General features: G+C 46.8%; 1 protein-coding gene across 2 annotated transcripts in view; it reads right to left on the reverse strand.

The window, feature by feature from the left end:
- LOC135897124 (calcium-activated chloride channel regulator 1-like) overlaps positions 1–18,915 on the reverse strand; it is a 594,363-nt gene extending 575,448 nt beyond the window's left edge. The window contains exons 1-3 of one of the 2 annotated variants that reach the window (XM_065425694.2): positions 18,825–18,915; positions 18,455–18,553; positions 11,831–11,923 (exon numbers count right to left, since the gene is read on the reverse strand). The gene's annotated coding sequence lies outside the window, so the exon portion shown is untranslated. The remainder of the gene's footprint in view (positions 1–11,830; positions 11,924–18,454; positions 18,554–18,824) is intronic. The other variant, XM_065425692.2, reaches the window with a different exon arrangement.
- Positions 18,916–22,383: the final 3,468 nt, after the last annotated feature.

A 22,383-nucleotide genomic window follows, 5' to 3' on the forward strand; every position in this document is an offset into this window, starting at 1 on the left:
GAACGTTTGGCGCCTGCGAGCGTTCAACAGATAGAAAGCGCATTCCCATTGCATCGTGCATGGCTGTATTGTATGCATACTTGACAAAAGGCAGCATGGCATCCCAATTCCTGTAATCAGCTGAGACGTACAGCGACAACATGTTGGTAAGTGTTCGGCATATTCGTATGTTCGGTGAGGCCCTTTGTTTATAAGTGTTAGGGCGTTGAATGGTAATAAGCAGAGCCGCAAAGCGCATCAGTTCTTCAACAACGTCGGCCGTGAATTAACGTCCACGGTAACGTATAACAACACGTGGAGCGCCATGATGCAGGATGACAGAATGAAGCAGAAAGCACGACACATCGGTGGCAGTAGCAGAGGTAAGCGCCGCAGTCTCAGTATAGCACGTCAAGTAGTTGAAGCACACAAATATCCAGTGACAGCCGGTAGACCTCTTGGGAAGGGGGCCGAGCAAATCAATACCAATGTTTTCAAATGTTAAGGTACATCGTTTCACTGGTTGTAAAAAGCATACAAGAAGGGTCGCCGGCTTCTTATGACATTGGCAACCTGGGAAGCTCGCAAAGTACGGTCTTGTGCTCTGCCATAGCTTCGGCCAGTAATGCTGGTGTAATCGATGAAGCGTGCGAGCAAAGCCAAGGTGACCCGATGTGATGTCATCGTGCATGGCGCGGAGAATAGCAGTACCGAAGCGTTGGGGAAAGACTAGGAGCAAGGAAGGACCTTCAGCAGAATAATTCTTTTAGTAAAGCAGGCTGTCACGCAGCGTGAAGTGCGTTGTCTGAACTGACGCGCGGGCCGCATCCCATAGGGGTATGAGTGCAGGATCACGATGTTGTTCACATTTAAAAGTGCTGAGGTCAAGAAAGTCGGTAATGTTGGCAAGATAGTCGTCAAAGTCGTCATCATTGGCGTTGGAGTGTGGAGATGGGAGACGAGACAACGAGTCGGCGTCGGTATGACACCGATCGCTCCTGTAGCCAACAAAAAGCGTAATGCCCAACATGCCAGCCGTCCAGATGGTTCACGCAGTTCAACAAGCCAGCAAATGAAATGATGATCCATCACTATATTGAAATGGCGACCGTACACATAGGACCAATACTTCTGGATGGCAAAGAATACTACTAGGCACTCCAATTCGGTTACAGTGTAATTTCGCTCCACTCTCGTCAGTGTCCGACTTGCGTACGCAACGACGTGCTGGCGCCCATGGCGAAGTTGAAGGAGGACGGCGCCAACGCCCAACCGCTATTGTATGTGTGTAGCGCAGTCGTAGCCTCAGGATTGAAATGGGGCAAGAATGGCCCAGAAGTTAGTAAATACTTCAGCTGACGAAACGCATCCTTGCACCCTGTATTCCATACGTAGTAGTTGTCTTTTTGAAGGAGGCATGTGAGTGGGTGAGCAAGTTGGGCGTACTTCTTAAGAAACCGGCGAAAGTACGAGCAGAGGCCAAAAAAACTGCAAAAGTCTTTCGCTGTCTTCGGTTGGCCAAATTGGTCTTCGTTTGGCCAGTGGGCACACCGGTTGGCAGTCCCACAACATCGCGATGAAACCATTCCTGCTTTTCACGCAGGTATTGCTACTTGGAACGACAGAGACGGCCAGTGCAACGAATGAAGCTGTGTGTCGAGTTTGCTCAGCTCACTCGAACGGAGTCTGCCCACAAGAACTGCCGCATCAAGTCGGCACCGACAGCTGGACACCGCTCCCTTCATCGTCGTCGTCTTCACTCTACATAAGGAATAGCCCGGTCTGGGATCCCTTCAGTGGGCACACCGGCTTGCAGTCCCACAACATCGCGATGAAACCATTCCTGCTTTTCACGCAGGTTAGTAACAATTATGGTTCTATTCGAACGAGTGATCGTTGTTTCGTCCAGCTGGTGTGCCCTCACAATGTGTCTACATTATTTTCGCACTTACGGAATGTTTTTGTCGCTCTTCTCATGCTCTGCGGGGACGTTGAGTGTAACCCTGGGCCCGGTACTACTGAGGAACTGCTTCGTCAGCTACTCGAAGGCCAGAAAACCATGCAAAAACGGTTGGGTTCAATAGAAGTTCAGTTAAAACAGGTGGAAGAATCTATGCCAACTGTAAAAGAACTAGGCTCTAAAATTGCCGATTTCGAAAGCACTGTCCAAAGTCTTGAAAGGAAACTAGTCGACCTTGAGGATAGAAGCCGCCGCAATAATCTTATCTTATTTGGTATTAGCGAAAAGGTATCTGAAACTTCGGCAACACTTTCTGAGACAGTGGTGAACCTATTTCGGGACAAGTTGGACGTACAGGTCTCCTCGATAGAAAGAATCCATAGGCTAGGGCATAAACAAGCAAACAAATCTCGTCCAATAATTCTTAAAATGTTCAATCAATGCGAAAAAGTGAATGTACCTAAAAATTCTCATAAATTTAAGGGAACCGAAATCTCTGTGTCTGAGGATTTTTCCACTCCTACAAGAACAATTATAAAAAACCTCTGGGCGAGTGCAGCTGAGGACAGAAAAAAAGGCAGGGAAGTGAAACTTGTATACGATAAGAATAAGATAGATGATGCCATGTTTCAATGGGACAGCACTTTGATGAAAAGGGTTCCAATTGTTCAAGATAGCCGCAGTGTAAAACGAACACAATGAATAAATGATTGCCCTAAAAAGACGTTCCGGTGCATCAATGTCAATGCCCGAAGTATAGCGAACAAATTAACTGACTTCGACAGCATTAACCTAGCGCATCACCCTCAGGTTGCAGTAGTGACAGAAACGTGGTTACATCCAGATATTTATGACAGCGAAGTAACACCGTGTAGTTATAATATTTTCCGGAGTGACAGAAATGGTCGCGGTGGTGGCGTCGCAATAATATACAAAGTAACTCTGCGAGTGTCAAGGTTACCAAACATTGACGGGCTAGAAAATGTAATAGTGAAAGTATTCCTAGAGGAATTCCATTTAATAATTGGGGGATTTTATCGGGCTCCGAGCTCCTATAATACATTTGTAGAAAAGATTAACGAATTCTTATGCCAAAATGAAATCCGTTCTGCTAACTTGTTGTTGACAGGGGATTTCAACTTTCCGTCAATAAATTGGTTAACCGATACTCCAGAGGCTTTAACTAGTGCCTGTCAATCATTCCTCGATGTGGTGCTCTTGCATAATCTGACTCAGCTAGTCACTGAGCCCACCCGCGTACAAAATTGCTCACAGTCAACTCTGGACCTCTTCCTTGTTACCGCCAACCTGCTACGCCGTAACTCCCATGTCGATGTCTTAGAAGGAATATCAGACCAAAAAATGTTCAATCTACCCTTGGAACTGCACACTACACCAAAGCTTCAAAAGAAAGAGATAGTTATTCCCTTGTTCTCACGTGCAAGCAACGTCGATATTTTAGATGAGCTATACCGTTCGTTTTCTTCTTTTTCTGGTTTGTATGAATCACAGAGTTCTTCTGTTGAGCACATGTGGGTTTTCTTCAAAAACTTAGTTCACCGATGCATAACTGATTTTGTGCCAAGAAAACGGAAAATAGTGCGCAGCAGCAATCCATGGATGACAAAGGACTGTCTCATATCCATGTAAGTTCTGGCGATATCTCGCGCCGCGCAGGAAAACGGTTCTTGGCCTCTCTACAGATAGCGCGACTACGCACGACAAGTTAGAAATTGCACAGGCGCTCAACCAGTAATTTAGTTCGGTATTCACACATGACGACGGTTCCGCACCACAGTCCTATTCCATGGTTGATTTACCTCCAATTACTGACATTTGTGTAACTGAGGAAGGCGTGTTAGCTCTTCTGCTCAACATAAACACCAAGAAGTCGCCAGGTATCGATGAAATACCCAACACCTTTTTAGTCCGTTATGCTGAGTGATGTGCAAAGTACTTTACATTAGTTTTTAAGAAATCGATAAAACGTTCAGAGTTGCCATTAGATTGGAAATTCGCAAAAATCACTCCGATTCCTAAAGAACAAAACCCGTCAACAGCTTCTTCCTACAGGCCGATTTCTCTTCTGTGTACTTCCGTAAAGCTGCTAGAACACATCATCTGTAAACACATAACCGATTTTCTTGAGGAGAATCACGTTATCGATAACCGACAGCATGGGTTCCGTCGCGGTCTTTCCACTATTACTCAACTGATTGCAAATGTCCACGACCTGACAGCAGCATTAGATAGGCAAAGTCAAGTCGATATCATTTTTCTTGATTTCGAGAAGGCGTTCGACCGCGTATCACATCATAAGTTATTGTTAAAATTAAAACCCATATTAAAACACGATTGCCTTCTCTCGTGGATTGAAGCCTATCTTTCTCACAGGCGTCAAAGTGTAGTTGTCGATGGTGTCCTTTCTGATGCGGTCCCAGTGGATTCCGGTATTCCGCAGGCCTCTGTCCTAGGTCCCCTTTTCTTTCTAGTGTTCATTAACGACATTGCTGAAAACATACGTGTTAAACTGCGATTGTTCGCTGATGATTGTATAATTTATCAAGAAATTTCTAGTCCTAACGATCAACTTCTTTTAAGCGATTCGCTATCTACAATTGAAAACTGGTGCTCGACGTGGCAAATGTCTGTGAATTTGAAAAAGACCGTAGCAATGACTCTCACACGGAAAAAGAATCCCTTAAGTTTTACATATCGCATAGCCAACAAACCTCTCTTAGTCGTAAAAACCTTTAAATACTTAGGAATTCACATAACCTCTGATCTTCGATGGAATGCACATATCTCGTATATCGAAATAAAAGCCCTAAGACAACTGCATTACTTGAGGAGAACACTAGCTCAATCTACTCAAGAAATAAAGCTTTTAGCTATAAAATCTATGTACGACCGCTATTAGAATATGCTGCGGCAGTATGGGATCCCTGGACCGAAAGTAACAAAGTGAAACTAGAAAATGTCCAACGCAAGGCAGTCAGGTTCATATTTACATGTTACAGCTGCTGGAGTATAAGCCCAACAGCCCTGCTGCACACCGCAGGACTCGAACAGTTGGACATCCGACGTCACCGCGAATGACTAAAATTAGTTTACTTATATTGTCATAATGCAATAAAACTAGAGGAAGGCATTCTAGTTGAGCCCTTTTCCCACCGCCCTACGCGTTCTTATCATTCCAAAAAAGTCGGCGCAATTTTGTGCAAAACAAATGTTTTTAAATACTCATTTTTTTCCCGCACAATAGTTCAATGGAACGATCTGCCTGGAAACGTGGTCAGTTCCGAAACGGTCAACTTGTTTTTACAAGCCCTGAGTGAACAATAGGGCACAGATGCAATTCGTTTTGAATCGAGTGTTTTGTTTTTTCATTCTACTGTGTTTTGCACTCCAGCCGAGTCTCGTTGTTTGCTTCTTTTGATGCAATGTACGATTTCTTTGTTCCTGTTACTTCTGTACCCCACTCCTGTCTAAGGCTTGTAATACAGGCCGGCAGTATTTGCTAAATAAAAATAAAAAATTGCCCACTGCAGCAATCTTTTAATGGTAAGGTCGAATACCCACTTTGTCGACGACAAAACCGAGCGTGAGAGTCTGGCACTCACCAAAGTAACACTTCTTTGAGTTTGAAATCAGTCTAGCGTTTTGCATGCGATCCGGTATGACACCAAATCTGATTACGTTATCGAGGTAGCACATGCAGGTCTCCCATTTCAATCCGCGCAGCACTGTGTCCATAAAGCTTTCAAATGTTGCTGGTGCATTGCATAGCACCAGCATTGATAGAAATTAAGCTCGAAGAGACCGCCTGGCGTCACAAACGCACTTTTTGCTTTATCTGTCGGGTGCATGGGTATTTGACAGTATCCCGATCGTAAGTCAACAGAGGAGACGTAGGAGGCTGCATGAAGGCAGTCAATAGTACCGTCGATGCATAGTCAAGTGTATACGTGCTTCTTTGTAACTTCGTTAAGCCTTGGATAATCAACACAAAATCCGCAAGAAAGTGGAGCTGCCAGGGACTGCAAGACCCCTGGACAACGCCATTTCGCAACATTTCTTGAACTTGCTCAGTGATTACTTTCCGTTCTGCGGGAGAGACGCGGTACGGCTTCTGGCGAATAGGCGTTGCTTGGCACGTGCTTAATCAGTCTTGCGTTGGCGAGTCAGGAAGCGAAATTGGACGCTCATCTTGGCCGAAATCGAATACTAGCACAAAGCGGACGAGCACCTTTTGCAATTCTTTCCTCTCTGAAGTTTACAGCGATTTGTTCATCATGCGGTAGAATTCAATGGAGTAGTCGCAATTTGCTGCCCTCGCATCGGTAGACACGTCAACGGCGTCAATACTGACGGCTGCTTCGGAGTAGAAGTGGCCAGCTTGTGTCCTGTCGGCAGTAAAACTTCCACCAATGACGTGTTCTCCATCTACATGTGAACATGACCATCTACACATTCTATAATGGATAGAGGAATTAGTAAGTCTTTCTTGGACAGAGTATGGGAGTACTGCTCAATTAAACCATGGCTGCAATGCGGAGGGCCATGCGTGGAATTCGCCGGAACAAATGCCGCTGTCCAAGCCGGTAAAAGAAAATTGTAATACAGAGAAAATGCACTCAGCTTGTCCACGCCAGATACTGCTGGTGTGGGTGTTATCACGTGACTGCGAAGAAAAATTTCACCAGCCCCACAGTCTAGCATCGTACGACATTAACCAAGAATTCAATTCCAAGGATGATATGGTGGGTAGTGTGTTCCAAAATAACATATTCTTCTGGAAAATCTTGTCCGTCCACACCACACTTACTATAGCAGAACAAACTCCAGCGGTGCGCAGAAGTTCGCCGCCAACTTCAGGAAAAGTAATCTTTTATTCCCACGCCAACATCATTTAGTTTCTAGGACTATTCTTAAACAGAACAGTCATTTCACAAACTTTAGCGTCGGTATCGAGTGAGGATGGTACTTGAACCATCAACACAGACACAAACTTTGTTTTTGCGCAGGGCGAGAAAAGCAGGACTGCTTGACCATCCCACGACCTCACCTCCGTTTGTCGCATAAGCTAGTTTCCCAGCTGGAATGGTGGCGAAAGTGAGTGACGGCGAGTAGGAGCGCTTACATGAAAAAGAATTTGAATTTCTATGTCGGTCCCGATAGAAGCGGTGCTTGTCTTTTCATGCTATGTGATAAGTGATGCTGCGGTTGCGCATGCTCTGCTGGCCTTGCTGGTACTATACCGATTCTAATAAACCTCAGTTGATAGTCCAGTCGTTGTGATGTGAACTTCTCCTCTTGTCCTTTGTGTTTTTGACTGGTTTTTTTCGTTCAAGTGACGGTGAGCTGATCGCGAGCGACGCCAGCTGGTCGAAGGGGGAGTAAAGGCTCATTGACAGTGGCAACTGACAGCGGTCGAGCGAACTAGTTGGTCGCAAAGCGACCAGTTGCAAATAGTCGCCAACGGTGGCTTTTCTCGAAAAGCGACAATTTCGGGCTACTCGCTCGCTCCTCGATTTTTCAGTCGTGCGACCGTGGTCACAAACCTGATCAACGTCGCACCAGAAGTGATCTTTCATGTTTCTACATCCGGCCTGCACCCGCGTCGCGGCGAATTCTGCGTAGATTCCGAGAGTTTTCGGTGAGAACGATAATCTCCGGGATTGCGACTTGCGTGTCGCGCTCAGCCGGGCTTGCCGATGTGAACATCTGTCGCCTTCGGTCGCTTTTCGATTGCGAGTAGCAAATGTTCGCGTGACTTCCAATTCGCCGGTGTGAATGAGCGACAAGGCTGCGGTCGGAATCTGGAGACTCGCGCCGGGATGCACGTTCACGTGGTTGTCGTTGACGAAGCGCAGCGGTCTGCCCTGGCGCGCTGAATTGGCCTCCTGATTGATAACAGGGTAGGCCCGAAACTTGCTGTTGCCGTCGGCGACAATCATCATCATCATCAGCCTAGTTACGCCCACTGCAGGGCAAAGGCCTCTCCCATACTTCTCCAACTACCCCGGTCACATACTAATTGTGGCCGTGTTGTCCCTGCAAACGCCTTAATGTCATCCGCCCACCTAACTTTCTGCCGCCCCCTGCTACGCTTTCCTTCCCTTGGAATCCAGTCCGTAACCCTTAATGACCATCGGTTATCTTCCCTCCTCATTACATGTCCCGCCCATGCCCATTTCTTTTTCTTGATTTCAACTAAGCTCTCATTTACCCGCGTTTGTTGCCTCGCCCAATCTGCTCTTTTGTTATCCCTTAACGTTACACCTATCATTCTTCTTTCCATAGCTCGTTGCGTCGTCCTCAATTTCAGCAGAACCCTTTCGAAAGCCTCCACGATTCTGCCCCATATGTGAGTACTGGTAACACACAGCTGTTATACACTTTCCTTTTGAGGGATAGTGGAAACCTGCTGTTCATGATTTGGGAACGCCTGCCAGGCGCACTCCAGCCCATTTTTATTATTCTGGTTATTTCAGTCTCATGATCCGGATCCGTGGTCACTACCTGCCTTAACTAGATGTATTCCCTTACCACTTCCAGTGCCTCGCTACCTATCGTAAACTGCTGTTCTCTTCCGAGACTGTTAAACATTACTTTAGTTTTCTGCAGATTAATTTTCAGACCCACGCTTCTGCTTTGCCTCTCCAGGTCAGTGAGCATGCATTGCAATTGGTCTCCTGAGTTACTAAGCAAGGCGATATCATCAGCGAATCACAAGTTGCTAAGGTATTCTCCATCAAATTTTATCCCCCATTCTTCCCACTCCAGTCTCTGAATACCTCCTGTAAACATGCTGTGAATAGCATTGGAGAGATCGTATCTCCCTGTCTGACGCCTTTCTTTATTGGGATTTTGTTGCTTTCTTTATGGAGGACTACGGTGGCTGTGGAGCCCCTATACATATCTTCCAGTATTTTTACATATGGCTCATCTACACCCTGATTCCGTAATGCCTCCATGACTGCTGAGGTTTCGACTGAATCAAACGCTTTCTCGTAATCAATGACAGCTACATACAAGGGTTGGTTATATTCTGCACATTTCTCTGTCACTTGATTGATAGTGTAAATATGGTCTATTGTTGTGTAGTTTTCACGGAACCCTGCCTGGTCCTTTGGTTGACTGAAGTCTAAGGTGTTCCTGATTCTATTTACGATGACCTTAGTAAATACTTTGTTGGCAACGGACAGTAAGCTGATCGGTCTATAAATTTTCAAGTATTTGGCGTCCCCTTTCTTATGAATTAGGATTATGTTAGCGTTCTTCCAAGATTCCGGTACACTCAAGGTTATGAGGCATTGCGTGTACAGGGTGGCCAGTTTCTCTAGAACAATCTGACCACCATACTTCAACAAATCTGCTGTTACCTGATCCTCCCCAGCTGCCTCCCCCCTTTGCATAGCTCCTAAGGCGTTCTTTACTTCTTCTGGCGTTACCTGTGGGATTTCGAATTCCTCTAGGCTATTCTCTCTTCCACGATCGTCGTGGGTGCCACTGGTACTGTATAAATCTCTATAGAACTCCTCAGCCACTTGAACTACCTCATCCATATTAGTAACAATATTGCCGGCTTTGTCTCTCAACGCACACATCTGATTCCGCAGCTAAAGCAAATACTTAGCTTGCGGTACACAGGATAGTCCGAAAATGGGGCCTCGGGGTGGCTGTACCTGGGAGCAAGGCGTTGTGGTAGTGCAGTCTGACGACGTTCCAAGGTACGCGAAGGATGCCGCGATCATGCAAAGGCCGAATTTCGCTGTCAGTTTGGAGTTGGCAAAGTATCGGCTGTTCAGAACCTTGTACATCAGCGCGCATTGGGGGTACTCCCGTCTTACGTCTCTTCATCCACCTTGTGCTTGAAAATGCGCCAATTCTTCTTTAATGAGTTGACGTACTAGCAAGCTGATGTCGTGGGAGGAAGAGACGTCCGCGTTTGGGACTATGGTGATGTTGTCAAGTATACGTAACCTTGGCAATACACGACGAGTCTTCAGTGGCCCCGTTGTCATCGTACTTTTGTTATTATCGAACCAGAGTTGTGCGGTTCCGGTTAGAAATAAAACGCGCTTTTGCAAGTCGGGCGCTGTTGTGTTCCACCCATGGAGACTGGTTACCCTTTGATAATGCCTCAGCCAGTCGTCGATACCCTCGTCAGCTTTCGCGCAAAACGTGCGTGGTTCTTTTTGAGGGCTCCAGCAGATGATTTGCCTTGGGCGCTCCCTGTCATCTTGCATGCTTGTGTCATGGCTGCCGCCAGCTGCTTGGGGTTCGTTCATGTCCATGTCTTCACGTGGTAGTCCCAAGAAGCGGCGGCTTCGTCGGAGGCTGTGTAGACGGAGGCTGTCCAGGGCGATTACACCGCACTGTCCACCAAAGCTGCTACAGGATGAGATAAATTTCTATGCAAGATGATCGAGGGGTCGTACAGACGAGATCGCAGGCAGTCGGGCATTTCTGCACCGCGATCAGTTCTTTCGTTTCCTCGTCTTCGGCTCCACCGCGCAGCGTAATAATATATACGTTCGTCTAAAGGTAGATGCTGGAATCAATGTGCCGTCGGATTGGATAATCGTTCCTTGTATGGACAGCAGTGTAGTCTGAAGCGGCTACGAGGGAAGTCGCCCGATATAAGAGGCTGGGAGCTAGCGGCTGCGCGCAAGGAAGGAGTGCCATGTGTCGTGAAGCAGCCAAGAGTGTTTGTGTTTGGTGCAGCTTTGTCTTTCCAAATGGATGTGAGCAAGTGCGTGTCAGGTGGGATGGCGACGAATGTGCCGTATGGAGGATGGAGGTTCGGGTTGGCGTGTAACGAGCAGCACGGGTGGACGCTGATGATGTGGGCCGCAAAGAAGTGGGATAAGGTGAGTGGTCCCATGGCGAAGGTGGTCGAGACTGTGTGACGGAAGGCCGCTGCCGTGAGCCTGAGGGAATATAGAATCTAATGGTGCACCACGTGTCCACATACGTGTTCGGCTTCAGTGCTGGCAGTCGGAGTTACCTGACCAGGCCTTCCGGAAGTGTCCGCTGCGCTTGTTGGTAGCTATCATTGGATCGCTCACGTTTGTAACGTGCAAGTGGCTGTTCAGTTGCCTTAACCCGAGAGCTGGCTGACGACATAGAATTCCTTGAGGCCATGGAAACACGGTACGCGTGAAGGCACAGGAATGTTGCTGGCACACCCGCCATGTTCTATGCTGATTCTTGAACGGGCTGGCTCAGTCAATCGGATCATCCATTATGCGGAAACGGCTGAGGAGACGAACTCCCCGCTGTCACGATTTGTTGGCGCTGGCTGACCATGGTGTCGATGGTCCCGGAAAGCGGAATGTAGATGCAACTGCGTGAGGTGGACTCGATGGCATGGTGTTCTCCACATGAGAATGAACATACGGCGCTCTTCTTTCTTCGATCGCTATAGTAGATTGTCGCGCTACTATTATGCTATCGAAATTATTTGATGTGAAAAGCATAAGCAAAATCTGGGCGTCATGACAAAACCTATGAATGCATAAATTACGATACTACTAGGATAGTATCGTTCTCTAAACTCACCTTCTGTTTAGGTTCAATACAGCTTGCAAATTAAGTCACAGTGTATCAACTATTTCTCACTAGGTAAACTTTAATTTCTTCTCTAAATAGAAAATTTGCTCGTTCGTGGTCCCACAAAACAGGTCAACACTTGACTTGCATTAACTATGTGTAACTAGTTGACTGATAATAGCTCCACAATGTCATCAACGTTAATAATACTACTAATATTATTCCTGCTCCTTTCTCCTATTATTGTTGATGTTCTACGGCAGAGAGTTGCGTAAACCAAGCTAACTGGGCCTTCGAATGAGACTATTGTTGGGGAAGGAAGTGGCTCACCGTTGACAAAGCACTAAAGCAGCATGTAGGTGGTCAGCGCCGTTGTACAGGAGGGCCGCCTTCAAGAGCGCACTGCTTTCTCGCCTTCGGAACCTGGGTCCGAACAATATTTGTGTTATGAGGCACCAGAGTCACAGATATACAGTTAAGATCAAGTCGCTAAACACATAACTATACATAATGCGCAGCTCAGAACCAAATTCTGAACTAACGAGTAACACGTCATGCATAGCGACCACCGCCACCGTGGAAAATTGAAGAGGAGGCCACCCAGGATAGCCTGGCTGCCTCAGAAATGCCCTGCTGAAAAAGTACTCAAGAAAGCTCTAACGAAGTAGAAAGAGAATTAGAAAATTGACTAGTACTCAACCAGAACGAGGAGCGCTGACAGATAGAAGGGCCTCTGTACTCCTCTGTGCATGCACAACCAGATGCAACACGGCGCGGGGCCCTCGCGCAATGTGGATGCTAATTATTTCTCAGAACATGTCGCACGCCCACTGTAGCGTATGGGCAAGGCATTCGATACTGTATAAGGACCAAAAATAAAGAATAAACAAAAATATCAATATAAACACAATGCTTCTTTAAGCAAGGTATTAGAGAGCCTTAGAGAAGTAAAGGAAGTGTAAAAAAATTTCTAAGTGTATGACGAAACAAATAACGAGCACAGTAAACGAATGCACAAACAACCCAAAGTATTTTTACAACTTTTCTACTTAGTATTTGAAGCGTAGAAATATACAGAAGAGAAAAAAAATCCTCGACACATCTGTTCTTGTCTGAAGAATGATACACCAAAAGTAGGGACGCTGTATTTAACGAGTTGTCCCAAAGATCGTTAGTTACATACTCCGCTTCACTGATCGTGTGCAGCGGTGTGGAGGCTAGCAAGACTACGAGTGTATGTTGAAACAAGGCATTCAAAATGCGTGTCAGAGCCAACAAACAGAATTATTGATAACCTAAGTGCTAGATATATTATTAGGGGCCTTTGTGTAGCCAAGGGTGGCTCACGTGTAAAAGTGCGGTGAACATGACCGTCCTGGGGATGACTGTACTAACAATTCAGTGTGCGAAAAACGATGACGGGCACCCCTAGCACACCTGGTATTTTCTAGTAGCAAAAAAAAAGAAAGAAACATCAATTACAACGTGAACGAGAACATCTGTTTCAAGGAAGTACGGAACCATTTTTCCATTGTTCAGTACACCTATTACACAGCTGTAGCACTTGAAGGGCACGTGTCACGACATCCTGTCGTGGCCATTCAGATCACACTAAGTGAATCGGCGGTGTTGTATCCAGCGCCAACGGCGGATACTGCAGGTGGTGCTCGACTGTCTTCGAAGGTACCTGAGCTGATGCCTGCGAGTGACAGAGTGGTGCTAGCGCACGATGCCGGACATGAATGCGTAAGCACTCTTTGGCAAGTATGATACAATATCTGTCTCTAACGCGAGAAGTGCCACACCCATTATTTGGAATATAAACGCATAGTTGGCAATATTAAGACATTTAAACGTTATAATAGTGTAAATGTAAATTATTTTTAGCTTTCCGATCGATAAGGTATGAATGAAGAGCTTAGAAAAAAATTAAATGCCACCGCGGCTCTGCTCGAGTGGATGTCCAGTGAAGCTGTTTCAAAACGATCACGAAAAGTCAATCTTACACTATATCTATGAAGCAGGTCTGTATGCTTATATTTTGCTCTATCGTTAGGCTACGCCACGCACCAAGCCAAGCGCAAAAAAAAAACAAACTGCTGAGGGGGGCATGCAATGCTTTACTGATGGTTCCGTTGCTTTTTTTTTTCCTTGCTCTTTATGGAACCGTACGTTGTTCTATGTGTTGTATGGGTTATTTCAATGAATGTACACGCCACTTCACTTTGCTTAGCGCTTGTAGCCTCTGCCTTACGGGCGTATGAGCCATTGCATTTTTTTCTTGCTTACAAGGGCATGACCCTTTGCTTATGATGACAGATGCTCGTTTTGATCTTGTTCTTTATTGAAACAAACGTTGTTCTTTACGTTGTATGAGTGATTCTAATGAATATATGCACTGTTTGGTTCACTTTGGTGAGTGATTGTAGCTTCTGCACTACGAGGGGGATGGGTCATTGCATTTTATCATTGCACCCTCTCAGGAGGGTGTGAGCCATTGCCGATGATGATTATCTTTCTTCAGAGTGGTACACGAAAAATGCCCACCACGGAGAGGATAGTAGCTTCGCTGTAAAACAAATACAAGAACCGTTCTAATCATGCCCTCTTGCAGGCTTACTTTTCCTGCTGGTCCGTGTGCAAGGAAGCGCGCTTCGGGATCGCAGAGTATAAAAAATGATGGAATAGCTGATTACTATTACACTATTATCGCGTATACCAGATATCTCGTAGCCTCAAGAAAACCTTAGCTCGCCGTGGCCATCTAAAGGTCGTAACAAAAACAAGAAAATCAAAAGAATACCGCTGAGAAAAAAGCTAAAAACCGGTACTGACGGCGTTTCGGCTCAGCTGATACGATAAATCTGCAAAGTTAATGCGTAATTAGTCATGTTAACACATGTAATTGTTACAATGGTGTAATTGTAGATGATTGTTATCGATGGGGTAGACATGTATAAGCTAACTAAATTAATAAAACGATAAGATTGGTGATGTGCTAGTTGGTTACGCATTCCGTAAAACTGATGGTAGCAGTAAAAGAGGCGAACACAAGGTGAAAGACGACACAAGGCTTAGGGAACGCTTCCCTTCTCGTCGTGTCGTCTTTTCACCCTGTGTTTGTCGCTTTTAGCACTATGATCAGGTTTAAGTAACTAAGCTAAGTAAAACTACGTAGCACCCGAGTCAAGAACGCTTACGCATCACAAAACGAGAGAATGAGGGGAACGCAGGGGCTTTATTTTGTTAAACATGCCCACATAAAGCCACCAGGAAATGAAGCCAACGAAAGCATTGGGGAAATTAGTTGTAGTTGAAATTAAAATGCACAAAATAGCTAAGAAAGCGAATTAAAAGTGGACGGAAGGATACCGTGTCTCTGGTGAGAGCCGAACCCCCAACCTCCGCAATGCGCGTATATTGCGTTACCAGTTGTGCTATGCCGAGGGCCTTCGAACCGTGCACTAACTGTTGTATCTATGTCTATCTATCAAGCTAGTTTCCCATTTGAAATGATGGTGAAAGTGAGCGATGGCGAGGTGATCGCGAGAAACGACAGCTGGATGAAGGAGGAATAAAGGCTCATTCACACCGGCGACTGACAACGGTCGAGCGAACAAGTTCGTCGCAAAGCGACCAGTCGCAAATAGCCACAAATGGTCGCTTTGCGAGAAAAGCGACGATTTTGGTTTAGTCGTTCGCTGCTCGAATTTTGAGTCGTGCGACCGTGGTCGCAAAAATTATAAACCAGTCAATGGCGCACCGGAAGTTATCTTTCATGTGTCTACAAACAGCCTGCTCCCGCGTCGCGGCTAATTCCGCGTAAAATCCGAGAGTTCTCACTGACAACCATAACCTCCGAGATTGCGACTTGAGGGTCGCGCTCAGCCGGGATTGCCAGTGTGAGCATCAGTCGCCTTCAGTTGCTTTTTACCCGCCGTGGTTGCTCAGTGGCTATGGTGTTAGGCTGCTGAGCACGAGGTCGCAGGATCGAATCCCGGCACCGGCGGCCGCATTTCGCTGGGGGCGAAATGCGAAAACACCCGTGTGCTTAGATTTAGGCGCACGTTAAAGAACCCCTGGTGGTCGAATATTCCGGAGTCCCCCACTACGGCGTGCCTCATAATCAGAAAGGGGTTTTGGCACGTAAGACCGCATAATCTTTTTCAGTCGCTTTTTGGTCGCGAGTCGCAAATGGTCGCGCGATCTCCAAATCAGCGGAGTGAATGAGCCGCATGGCTGCCGTCGGAAGCTGGAGACTCACGCCGGGATACACGTTCCCGTGGTTGTCGTTGAAGAGTATTCCCGAAACTTGCTGCTGCTGTCGGCAACCGTACCTGGCCATATGTACATGCATACCGCAGCTAAAGCAAATTGGTAGCTCGGGGTATACAGGATAGTCCTAAAATGGGACCTCTAGCTGGCTGTACCCGGGAGGAAGGCGTTGGGGTGGTGCGGTCTGACGACGTATCAAAGTACGCGAAGGATGCCGCGATCCTGCAAACCCCAAATTTTGCTTTTAGTTTGGAGTTGGTAAAGTGCCGGTGGTTCAGGACATTGTTCGTCAAGCGCGCATTGGGAGTACTCCCGTCGTGCGTCTCTACCGCCACCTTGTGCTTGAAAGTGCGCCTATTCTTCTTTAATTAGTTGACGTACTAGCAAAGCGATGTCGTGGGAGGCAGAGACGTCCACGTTTCCGACCGTGCTCACGTTGTCAAGTATACCTAACTTTGGCAATACACGACCTGTCATCAGTGCCTCAAAAGAACGGCCGTGACGTCTTACATCAGATGCAGCACGCAGGTCTTCCTTTGATACGAGTAAATTCTAGACATCTCCAGTGATGCCCTTCAGAAGGTTTCCAACCTTAACTTCGTCCGACATGCCCATGTTTAGAATTCTGCACAGTTTCAATACTTCTGCAATCTAGGTTGTGCATGTTTTTCCGGGCAACTGTGCTTTACGCGAAAGTGTATGCTGAGCCTTCTTTCTTCTTCAATGTGAATCTCCGAAGCAGCTCTTGATTTCTTCCACAAACCTTTCCCCCGTTTTCATCGTGCTTTTGTTATTATCGAACCAGAGCAGTGCGGTTCCGGTGACAAAGAAAACGTGGTTGAGCAAGTCGGCCGCCGTTGCGTTCCATCCATTGTGACTGCTAACCCATTGATAATACCTCAGCCAGTCGTCGACATCCTCATCAGATTTCCTGGAAAAGGTGCGTTGATCTTTTTTAGGGATCCAGCCGATGGCCTGGGCGCTCACTGTCATATTGCATACTTGTGTCATGGCTGCCGCCAGCTGCTTGGGCTTCGTTCATGTCCATGTCTTCACGTGGTAGTCCGAAGAAGCGGCGGCTTCGTCGGAGGGTGTGTGGAAGAAGGTTGCCCATAGAGACTACCCCACACTGTCCACCAAAGGTGCTACAGGATGAGATGAATTTATTTAGAAGATGATCGAGGGGCCGTAGAGACGAGATCGCAGGCAGTTTGGCATTTTCTGCACCGCGATCAGTTCTTTTGTCTCCTTGTCTTCAGCTCCGCCGCGGAGCGAAACAATAAGTACGTCCGTCTAAAGGTAGAGGGTGAAATCACCGTGCCGTCGGATAGGGTAATCGTTCCTCGCATGGACAGCAGTGTAGTCTGAAGCGGTTGCGAGGGAAGTTGCGAGCTATAAAAGGCTGGGAGCTGGCGGCTGCGCGCAAGGAACGGGTGCCATGGGTTGTGAAGCAGCGAAGAATGTTTGTGTGTGGTGCAGCTACGTCCTTGCAAATGGATACGCGCAAGTGCGTGTGAGGTGGGATGGCGACGAATGTGTCGTATGGAGGATGGAGGTCTGGGTTAGCGTGTCGTAACGAGCAGCACGGGTGGACGCTGATGATGTGGGCCGCAAAGAATCGGGATGGTGTGAGTGGTCTCACGGTGAAGGTGGTCGGGACTGTTTGTCGGGAGGCTGCTTCCGTAAGCCTGAGGGAGCATAGCACCTAATGACAGTGCACCGCACGTCCTCGTACGTGTTCGCCTTCGAATGTGGCAGTCAGAGTTACTTGACGAGGCCTTCCGGAAGCGTCCGCTATGCTTGTTGGTAGCGTATCAGTGGATCAGTCACGTTCGTAACGTGCAAGTGGCTGTTCAGTTGCCTTAAACCGAGAGCTGGCTGACGACATAGAATTCCTTGAAGCCATAGAACTCTGGTACGTCTGTTTGCACAGAAATAATGCTGGCACACTCGTCATGTGCTATGCTGATTCTTTCACGTGCTGGTAAGATCAGCCCGCGTCCTCCATTATGTGGAAACGGCTCAGGAGATGAACTCCCCGCTGTCATGATTTGTTGGCGCTGGCTGACCGTGGTGCCGATGGTCCCGGAAAGCTGAATGTAGATGCAACTGCTTGAGGTGGACTCGATGGCATGGTGTTCTCCACATGAGAATGAACATACGGCGCTCTTCTTTCTCCGATCGCTATAGTAGATTGTCGCGCTACTATTATGCTATCGAAATTATTTGATGTGGAAAGCATACGCAAAATCTGGGCGTCATGACAAAACCTATGAATACATAATTCATAGGTTTTGGGTGACGCCCAGGTTGACGCCCAGAGAACGATACTAGGATAGTATCGTTCTCTAAACTCGCCTTCTGTTTAGGTTCAATACAGCTTGCAAATTAAGTCACAGTGTATCAACTATTTCTCACTAGGTAAACTTTAATTTGTTCTATAAATAGAAAATTTGCTCGTTCGTGGTCCCACAAAACAGGTCAACACTTGACTTGCATTAACTATGTGTAACTAGTTGACTGATAATAGCTCCACATTGTCATCAACGGTAATAATGCTACTAATATTAATCCTGCTCCTTCCTCTTATTATTGTTGATGTTCTACGGCAGAGAGTTGCGTAAACCGCGCTAACTGAGCCTTCGAATGAGACTATTGTGGTGGAAGGAAGTGGCTCACCGATGACACAGCACTAAAGCAGCATGTGCGTGGTCGGCGACGTTGTACAGGAGGGCCGCCTTCAAGAGCGCACTGCTTTCTCGCCTTCGGAACCTGCGTCTGAACAATGTTTGTGGTATGAGGCGCCAGAGTAACAGGTATACAGTTGAGATCAAGTCGCTAAACACATATCTATACATAATGCGCAGCTCAGAACCAAATCCTGAACTAACAACTAACACGTTATGCATCGCGACCACCGCCACCGTGGAAAATTGAAGAGGAGGCCACGCAGGATAGCCTGGCTGCCTCAGAAATGCCCTGCGGAAAAAGTGCTCAAGAAAGCTCGAACAAACTAGAAAGAGCATCAGAAAATTGACTAATACTCAACCAGAACAAGGAGCGCTGACAGAAGGGCCTTCGTCCTCCTCCGTGCATGCACAACCAGATGCAACCCGGCGCGTGGCGCTCGCGTAAAGCGGGTGCTAATCAATTCTCAGAACATGGCACACACCCACTGTAGGGTATAGGCAAAGCATTCTATATTATATAAGGACCTAGAATATAGAATACACAGAAATATTAATATGAATACAATGCTTATGTACGCAAGGTATTGGGGAGCCTTAAAAAATTAAAGGAAGTGTAAAATAAATTTCTAAAAGTATGACGAAACAAATAGCGAGCAATGTAAACGCATGCACACTCACTTTAAAGTTGATTTTTGTAACTTCTCTACTTGGTACTTGAAGTCTAGAAATATACAGAAGAGAAAAAAAATCTTCAACACATTTGTTTCAGTCTGACAAACGATACACTAAAGCAAGGACGCTGTGTTTACTGAGTTGTCACATTGATCGGTAGTAACATACTCAGCTCCACTGATCGTTTGCAGCGGTGTGGAGGCTAGCAAGAATACCAGAGTATATTAAGACAGTCCAGATCCCTGCCGTAAAAGCCACCCCGGCCAGAACATCACTGCTGTTGCACCATCAGTTCCATAATCAAGCACGCATCGGATCGAACTCCCTCGTTTTCACAGGATTGCTCCATCGACTGTCCCCTCGATAGCTGCGTTGATTAGCTGGATTATCATCCTTGCATTGCACACGTTCCTGCGCGGCACCGACTACCGTGCTGATCTCAGTGCGCACTCCGCTGAAACCATCCCCAAACTGCATTCTACGCAGTCCGGTTTCCTGCCTTAAAAACCGTCCTGGCGAGAGCATCACTGTTGTGGCGGACGGAGTTGCATTCTCAAGCACGCATCTAAACAAACTTCCTTGGTTTCTCAGTCTAGCTGCATCGCCTGTCTCCTTGATAGCAGCGGTGAATATCTGGCTGATCATCTTTGCATCGTACAAGTGCATCGGCGGTACTGACTACCCTGCTGGTCCCGGCGCGCAATCCGCTGAAACTGCCCCTTGCTGCATTCTATGCAGTCGATATTCCTGCAATGAAAGCCGTCATGCCAGAACATCGATGTTGTTGCACCATCAGTTCCATTCTGACGCACTCATCTAAGCAAACTTCCTTGGTTTCACACGTTAGCTGCATCGGCTGCCCGCTTGAGATCTGCTGTGACTACCTGGTTAATAATCCTCGCATCGTACACGTTCCTGCGGTGCACTAACCACCCTGCTGGTCTCTGCGCGCACTCCACTGAGACCACTGCGAAGCTGCATTCTATGCAGTCCGGTTTCCTGCCTTAGAAGCAGTCCTGGCGAGAGCATCACTGTTGTAGCAGAAGCTGTTGCATTCTCAAGCACGCGTATAAGTAAACTTCCGTGGTTTTACACGATAGCTGCATCGGCTGTCCCCTCGATAGCTGCGGTGACTACGTGGATGATCATCCTTTCACCGTACGTGTTCCTGCGCGGCACTGAATTCCCTGCTGGTCTCGGTGCGCACTCCGCTGAAACGACCCCCAAGCTGCATTCTGCGCAGTCTGGATTCCCGCCATAAAAGCCATCCCGTCGAAATCATCACTCTTGTAGCAGCAGCAGTTGCATTATCAAGCAGGGTAAGAATTGTTTAAAGCTTTTGAGAGAGATTTTCCTAGAAAATGCCGTTTGATTTAAATGGGAAGGGATGATGAGCGAGGAGAAAATTCATATCAACAAGGGACTGCGGCAGGGGTGCCCTTTAACCGTGCTGCTGTTTATGATGTAGATGGTGTGAATAGAGAGGGCGCTAAAAGGAAGTCATATTGAGTTTAATATCTCATACAGACAGGCAGGTGCAGTATTAGAGCAGCAACTCCCAGGTTTATTTTGTGTCCACTACATTGTGTTGCCACCTATCAAAGCGATTTGCAACGTCTGGCGAATATCTGTTGACAGGAAGGCAACAACTTAGGTTTGAAATTTAGTGTTGGAAAATCGGGTGTTACGGTAATTCAGTGAAAACATTAAATAGACAGTGAAAATACAGGGCCAGGAAATACTTCGGGTAACAGGATATAAATACCTTGGTATATGGATAAATGAGGGCAATAGATATGTGCAAAAACATGAAAAAACCATAACTGTAAAGGGGAAGGGAAATTCAGCCATAATGAAGCACCGAGCACTATGGAGATACAATAGGTACGAGGTCCTCCGAGGTATGTGGAAAGGTGTAATGGTTCCCGGACTTACTTTTGGAAATGGGGTTGTTTGCTTTAAATCAGGCGTACAGTCATGACTTGACGGGAACCAATGTCAGTGGATCGCCTCGCATTGGGCGCACACGGGAAGACTACAAATGAAGCTGTGCAAGGTGATAACGGCTGGGCTAGTTTTGAAGTGAGGGAGGGAGACTTGCAGTATGTAGAACGGTTGAGGAATATGTAAGAATATAAATGGGCTGGGAGAGTGTTCAGGTATCTCTACTGGAAAAAGATTGATTCCCAGTGGAGGAAAAGAACTAGGAAGCTTGCCAGTGTTTGATATGGGATCGTTTCCTGAGCCTCCTTCGAGTTCACCAGACCACATCAAATCGCGTCACACCTAATTAAGGAGCAGTAGCGCAGAAGCACATCTACTACGTTTCCGATGCGCAACACTTCCAAACAAGTCGGCGTTCGCCATCTCGTGCGCCTTTATGTGGAGCTATTGTCCCACTGCTTAACTCTTCCTGAACATGAAACGGGAGCCTGGCACTGTTTTATGTAAACTGGGTCTCGGGGAAAGAGGCTTTGCTGCTCTGAAAGGTCGCTCGAGAACAATCCGCCTGCCCCCGCTGAGCACTTGCAAACGGCGAGGCAACGACGACTGTAATGCACCGTGAAGCCCAGGGAGCAATCCCCCCGTCCACCTTTGTGACGGCAGTTGCAGACCAGAAAGGCAATACCACAGACAAGTAATCCCTCGGACAATTGGAGCCCAAGGAGTGAACCTTTGAGCCGAATGTGACGCACACAAGCACGGGCGCCTACCATTGGACAATAATTACGACATCTGAGCGGGCTCGCCGATTGGCCGGGAAATGGCGTATCTTTCATCTTTCATCTCGGGAAATGGCGTATCTTGAGAAGGTTTGACTGGCAAGTATTTCGTATCGTCTGCAGGTACTTGGTTATCATTATCAGCATTGGAAATGATATTCCAGGTTTTTGCCGATCATTCACATATGGTAGCAGCCTAGATACTTATTCCTTCATTGCTTCATGAATAACCTGTGTGCGTTCTCTCAGAACTGTGTGCGTGTCACTCTCTCGTGTCCTTGTCCTTTCTTCTTTTTTGCGCGGTCCTTTTTCCAAAGCATTTACTGCCGGATACCTTGCAATTAGAAGTATTTCAACTACAGACATACACATTGAAGAGCAAGTAACAAGAAAATTGAATCACTTTATATAGATAGCTAGGCTCTGAACTGCTTCCAAGGTTAAATTTGCCCCCTGGTGCATATCAGCTTTCGGCACTAGCTTTGTTTTTTTAACAGAAAGCGTTATCCTGGCTAATAAATGT

The sequence above is a fragment of the Dermacentor albipictus genome, chromosome 6, assembly GCF_038994185.2.
Source record: "Dermacentor albipictus isolate Rhodes 1998 colony chromosome 6, USDA_Dalb.pri_finalv2, whole genome shotgun sequence".
Lineage (NCBI taxonomy): Eukaryota > Metazoa > Arthropoda > Arachnida > Ixodida > Ixodidae > Dermacentor > Dermacentor albipictus.